The sequence below is a fragment of the Lynx rufus genome, unplaced genomic scaffold (assembly GCF_022079265.1).
Source record: "Lynx rufus isolate CCGP_SWC_20201006 ecotype Redwood Valley unplaced genomic scaffold, mLynRuf1.p SCAF_18, whole genome shotgun sequence".
NCBI classification, from domain to species: domain Eukaryota; kingdom Metazoa; phylum Chordata; class Mammalia; order Carnivora; family Felidae; genus Lynx; species Lynx rufus.
In genome coordinates, this window is record NW_025814832.1 from 17060508 (window position 1) to 17067511 (window position 7004).

Here is a 7004-nt window from a genome sequence, read left to right on the forward strand (position 1 = left end):
TAAAGAAAGTAAGGCAAGGACATAGTATGATAGATTTATGTGTGGATGTGCTGGTCTAGATAAGGGGTTCAGGGAAGATCCCACTGATGGGGTGACATGATCAGCATCCAGAATGAAGTGAAGTAGAGGGTCAGACCACATGAAGCTCGGGGAGAAGAGCAAAGGCCCTGTGGCAGGCATGTGTCTGGTCTCTGGAGAACACTGTGGCATAGTTTTGGGTTTTATTCCAAGTGTGATGTAATGACAGGAAGGCCACACTTCCCTTTAATTCTCCCTCGTTTCCCTCCAGAAAGTAAGCTCCATGAGGGCAGGAGTTCTGTCTTTTTTGTTCACTGCTATTTCATAAACACGCAGAAAAATGCCCGGGACTTAGTAGACACACAAGAAATGTTTGTCAAACATGTGAATGAGCATCACAAATACAAGCTCCAGTGTGCCCGAAAGACTCTGCTGTTATGTTTGGGATCAGCCAGAGGAGTTTATAACAGGAAAAAAGGAATATTGAACATCCGATGCTAGACATGACTATCTCCAGAGTCCTGAGAAAAAAGAAAAAGCCAAAGTTAAATCCTTTGCAGGCGTTCCCTTAAGGCTCTCTGGAGCTTAGCCTATCTTCTCTGTGCTGGGTCCATCTGATTTTAGTGGGCAGAGAGAGAGTCCTTTCCTCAACCTGGAACAGAGAAAACCTCCCTACCCCAGTGGGAAACTCATCAACCCTTCACAGGGATTGATTTTGTCCTGGGTTTTACTTCTCTCCATGTCTCCCTACAAGGCAATTTATAGGAGCATTTTCCCTAGCACCTAGGTATTTAGTCTGAATGATTCTCAGACTTCTGAGGCATTTGAGTCACCTGGAAGACTAATTACCACAAATTCCGGGGCTCCATCCCCAGAGTTTTGGATTCAGAAGGTCTAGGGTGGGGCTTGAGACTTTACATTTCTAGCAGGTTCTCAGGTGTTGCCAATGCTGCTGAGCTGGGGACTCACTCTGGGAATCACTTACTGGTCTAGAAGAACACCTCAGGGGGCATCAGCAAATACATCCATCTGGGCTTTTGTGTGTCAAGTTCGGGCCCCATTGAGGTCCACCACTGTGAGTGGAAGAGAACTTTGCCGCATTCTACGTGGTGGGGCCATCCCTCGCGTACTGATACCCTCACCTCCCTGGCTTGCATCACACTTCCCTTCCCCTTTCCTTTCCTGGTTATTTGTCATTTCATCTTCTGCTGATTCTGCTTGTCCACTCCCTCCCCTAAAGGTGATTGATTGTCCAGAGTCCCTGCTATCCTTACCTCAACATTCTGCCCTCCAAGAACCCACCTACCATCACCATCATCACCACCATCATCGCTGACATTCATTTCCATTTACTGGGTTCCCGGTAACATATCAGACTTTACACGAACATATTGGTTAGGATGCTGCTTTTGATGGCAATGAACAGAAAACCCAACTTAAACAGATTGGGAAGATTTTCATCTCACATACCAAGTAGGCCTGAGGCAGGGCCGTTCCAGGGTCGACTGACTCAGTGCCTCAACATTGCCCTCAATGGGTCTTTCCTTCTTTCCATACTACCATTCTTGGCCAGTTGGCCTTGTCTTCAGGCTTGCTTACCTCATGGTCAGAAAATGGCTGCAGTGGTTGTAGGCATTCCACATGGTCATGACATTGTAGACCATAACGTGTTATGTTATTAGATCTTCTAAGCAACCCTGGGAAGCAGGTTCTATTCTCCATTTTTTTTTTTTTTTTTTTGGTAGATGAGGAAAACAGGCTCAAGAGATGTTAGAATCTGAAAGCATTATGCTATGTAAAATAAGCCACACGCAAAAGGACAGATCATGTATGATGCTACTTATCTGAGGTACGTAGACTAGACACATTCATGAAGGTAGAAAGCAGAACCGTGGTTCCCAGGGGCTGGAGGGGGCAGGGAATAGGGAGTCAGTGTTCCAGTTCCCAGGCTCAGTTGGGGAAGATGAAAAAGCTCTGGAGATAGGGGTGATGGTTGCACAACATTGTGAATGTACGTAATGCCACCAGATTGTACACTTAAAAATGGTTAAAATGATCAATTTTATGTTACGTATATTTTACCTTCAGCGTGAGAGAGAGAGAGAGTCCCAAAATGGCCACAGCCCTCTTTTCATTTCCTCATGCTCTTCCAGAACCTTCCCACACCCTCGCTAAGAGTCCAAGCCTATTTCTCATTTTGTTGAAACTCAGCAGTTTTGTCACCACCTTGGTGATAGAAGCGACACTGTGTGACTTCTGAGGCTAGGTCACAAGAGGAGATAGGGCTCCTGGGGCGCCTGGGTGGCTCGGTTGGTTAAGCGTCTGACTTCAGCTCAGGTCATTGTCTCGCAGTTTGTGGTTTTGAGCCCTGCCTCGGGCTCTGTGCTGACAGCTCAGAGCCTGGAGCCTGCTTCGGTCCCTGGGTCTCCCTCTCTCTCTGCCCCTCCCCTACTCATGCTCTGTTTCTCTCTTTCTCAAAGATAAACAAACATCAGGGCGCCTGGGTCGCTCAGTCAGTTAAGTGGCTGACTTCAGCTCAGGTCATGATCTCATGCTTCTTGAGTTCAAGCCTTTCATCAGGTTCTGTGCTGACAGCTCGGAGCCTGGAGCTTGCTTCGGACTCTCTGTCTCCCTCTCTCTCTCTCTCTGCCCCTCCCCTACTCATGCTCTGTTTCTCTCTCAAAAAAAATAAACTAAAAAAAATTTTTTTTTTTTTTAAAGAGATAGGGCTTCTGCCTGGCTCTCCTTTTTGGAACGCTTTTCTGGGAACTCAGACATCGCATGTGAGGGAGCCCCAGCCCCAGCTGGAGTCCCGACCCACAGGGTGTGCGAATGAGTGAGCTTTCTGCCAGCTCAGCCCCCAGCAGACACCGGGCGGAGACATAGACTCATGTGAGAAATGCAGAGTCCCGCCCAAGTCGCAGAGTCAGGAGCAAAATAAATGTTCTTACTCGAAGCCACTAAGTTTTCAGGTAATTGGTCACACGGCCATGGTGACTGGAACACACACGTAGTGAATGACAGTCGGAACCTGAACCCTGGAGCTGAAATGCACTCGGTCACACCTCTGCTTCTCCGCAAATGACACACAGATCTGCACCTGTAGTTGCGGCCAGCCCCGATCAGGTCTACACGAAGGTCCCAGTGTAACTTCACGGTCTGTGCAGCTATTTAGAACCAAGCTCACCTTCTGTTGCTCGGAACCAGCTGTCCCTTGTGTGGAGGAACAGCTCAGCCACGGTATCACGGTGTCCTTGCACATGTCATCCACTTAGGCCAAGGCTCGAACCACTCCTTCACTGAATCTTGGCAGAGCGCCTCGCGATCCTCGCAGACGTGAGCGGAAGGAGCTGGTGCAAGGCCATCTTTTGTTTGCCTCCTATCTCTCCTGGGAAGCTGTCAGGAGAAAGTTTCACATTTCTCCGGGGTTCCGGTGAGGCGTGGGTTTCAGACTTTCACACCGCCTCCCTGCGGTCTCGAGCCAGCTCTTCAGCACCGTGTGCTCCACGACTCACCCTGCAGCCACCTGGCCCCTCTTGCTCTGCTGTGGTGGTTTTTGGTGAGCCGAAAATCCCAGGGAGCTCGCACCGTTGGCTAATTCTTTTTGCTGCCTTTATTTACTTATTTTTAAGAAATGTTTACTGGGGCGGCTGGGTGGCTCAGTCGGTTGAGCGTCCGACTTCGGCTCGCGTCATGACCTCGAGGTTCATGAGTTCGAGCCCCGCGTCGGGCTCTGTGCTGACAGCTCAGAGCCTGGAGCCTGCTTCCGATTCTGTGTCTCCCTCTCTCTCTGCCCCTTCCCTGCACACACTCTCTCACTCTTAAAAATAAATACACGTTTAAAAAAATGTTTATTTTTGAGAGAGGGCACATGAGTGGGGGAGGGGCCGGGAGAGGGAGACCGAGGATCCGAAGCAGGCTCTGCGCTGACAGCAGAGAGCCTGACGCAAGGCTTGAACTCATGAACTGTGGGATCATGACCTGAACCAAAGTTGGATGCTTAACCGATTGAGCCACCCAGGCACCCCTCTTTAAGTAATAAACTGTCTAAATCGAAAAATGGCTCCTTGTAACTTCACTGGTTGAATCAGTTAGGCCTTGGCCTTGGCCTTGTATGTGTGAGCTTGAAACCCTGCGCTTCTCATTCCTATCATTTATGTATTCACGGTCAATATTTATTGAGCAAACCCATTCTTCCAAGGCTCAAAATCTTGAGACTACTTAATCCTTTCCTCAAGTTATCCTTCATCCAGATCTGTCCATTCTTCGTCTATAAATGCTCTCATTTCTGCTTCTATTTCCATGTCTGTTGTCTCCCTCAAGCCCTCGTCCACTCACTCCTAGATTGTAGTAAGATCCTTGAACTAGGCTTCCTGTTTCCAGTCCTTCCCCTTATAAGTCATCTTCCACGGTACTGCCCGAGTAATGTTAAAATGCCATTTTGTACATGGCACCCCAAAGTTTACAGGCTTGAAGTCGACATGCTTTAGCTTCATGTTCAAGGCTCTACAATTTTTGCCGTATCTCCACATTAATCTTCTCTTAATCCTCCACATTGACTTTTTCTTCTCACCAGCTTGGCCAACACAGTGATCTTTGAATATGCCAGATGGCATCTCCTATGAAGTTCGGGCTAAGTGCCACTTTCTTTCTTCCCGAAGCGTTTCTCTACCACTAGCTCTCCTGACCTCGTGTGCCACTGAGTTCTCTGTAGTACTCAGTGGGTCTGTGGATGAGTCAGAAAAGAAAATGACTAGAGACAGCAGAAGATAACCAGATAGTACAGGTTTATTGACAGTGGATACTAAATGTTTGAGACACCCCCGCTGGGCCTGCTGTTCTTGGCTCAGAGGTTCTTAAGTGGAGGGGTGCCTGGGTGGCTCAGTGGGTTGAGCGTCCAACTTTAGCTCAGGTCATGATCTCACAGTTTGTGGGTTCAAGCCCCGCATCGGGCTGTCTGTGGTCAGCGCAGGGCCCGCTTCAGAGCCTTTGTCCACCTCTCTCTCTCTCTCTCAAAAAAAAAAAAAAAAAAGTTCTTAAGTCTAGGAGGCCCCTGAAGTTGGTTGTAAAATTCTGCGGTACGTGTTGATCACCACTATCACGCTGTGTGTGTGTCTGTCCGTAACTATAACCAGCTTCTTACAGAGGTCTGCTTACAGGCTGTGAAACCCTGACCTACACAGAAGATGGTGTATCTTAGTGACAGACAAAGCAAGAACAAACTCCATTAGATTTTGGAGTCCCAAGACTGGACTGGTGTCCCAGCTCTGTGAGACCCTGGCATGTCACTAACCTTTCTGAATCACAGTGTACTCATTTGGAAAACAAATTATATCTGCTCTGCCTACTCAATTGGGTTTCTGTGAAAAATAAATAAAATACGTGAAATTGCTTCATAAGTGATTGAATGCTCTATAAATGTAAGTTATTGTGCCACTTAATTCCAAACCATATGGTTCTGTTTATATGTTCCGTTTTACATCATGTCTTAACCTATCTTGAAAGGATAGGTTCTTCAGTAGTCGTCTTTTTCATTTTCTTGAAGACTTTACAGCTTTTAAAATTTTACAGTTAGTTAGGTTCTAACAGGATGCCTGGAGGTCAGCAATGAGGAAGTCACGGCCAGCTATCGGGAAGGTTGGAGCCCTGTGCTGGCAGACTCCACGAGAAGCCGGGTCAAAACCACCCTTTTTTGTTTGTTCGTTTGTTTGAAGTATTGTTGACAAGTTCTTATTCATCATGTTTCCTTGGTTCAGAGTCCATTGCCCTTGCCTAAGTCATGGTCTTAAGCTCTCGCATGACACTATAAAGTACGGCTCCTATCACCAAATTAAAGCAAGCCTCCTGCAACATTTCAGTCAGAGCTGGTTGATAAGGAAACTCACCAAACCTGGGAGCCCCTCTGCTGAAGGAAGCAAGCATTTATTTAAAGCAGGGCTTCTCAAAACTGGTGGACAAGGTGGGTTTTTAATTTTAATTTTTAAAAAATTTCCAACACATCATATAGTGGTATTTTTACAAAATAGAGAAAAATGGCATGAAAAACACATACAAAATACAAACCACATTTTATTATCACTAGATTCAATAATAGTCAACTGTCAAAATAAGCTATAAAGATGAAAAAAAAACCCACCTTTTTTTAATGTTTATTTTTGTGGGAGAAAGAGACAGTGTCAGTGGGGCAGGGAGACACAGAATCCGAAGCAGGCTCCAGGCTCTGAGCTGTCCGTGCAGAGCCCGACTTGGGGCTCAAACTCACGAACTGGGAGATCGTGATCTGAGCCGAAGTCGGACACTTAACCCACTGAGCCACCCGGGCCCCCCAAGCTATACAAATTTCTGAACTCTTAATTTTTGCTGCACTTATTTCCTGATAGATTAGAAGCAAACTAAGTGGGCCATACTTTTGGTACAGATTTCAAGTACTGAAGTACTTTCATGAAGTCCATGAAAACAAAGCCCTGCAGAGAACCTGATTGGCTACTGGTCTATTGACGGGTTCCCTGGGGTCCAATCAGCCACAGGGGAGGAATGATCACATGGCCCTTTGGCAGAGTCTCTGGCTGGGGGCACTTCCCTGGGAATGGGGCGGGAGCTGCTCAAAGGGATGCTGTTTGGGCTGCTGTACGGTTGTGCCTGTGTAGCAACTTGTTCAGAGACCTCGGTGTGCCCCCCCCACCCCAACCCCGCCATGTGCTGGCTGAGAGTAATGTCCTGCCGAGGTGTTCTATATAACACATAGAACAGAATCTTAACAAACGATGTGCAAATGCTCATTAATTTGAATGCAGAGACGAGCCAAAGAAACTCTCAGCCTTCAAGAGCTCACAGCTTTCTCACAGACTAATTAATGCTGTTTCTATTTCCTAGCTTCAAAACCCTACCCCAAAATTTAAACTCTTACGATGGCCAATGTGTAACGCTTTCAGCTCGTCAAAATCTCCGACCTCCTTCCAGAAGTAATTCATCTTTGTTTCCCTGTG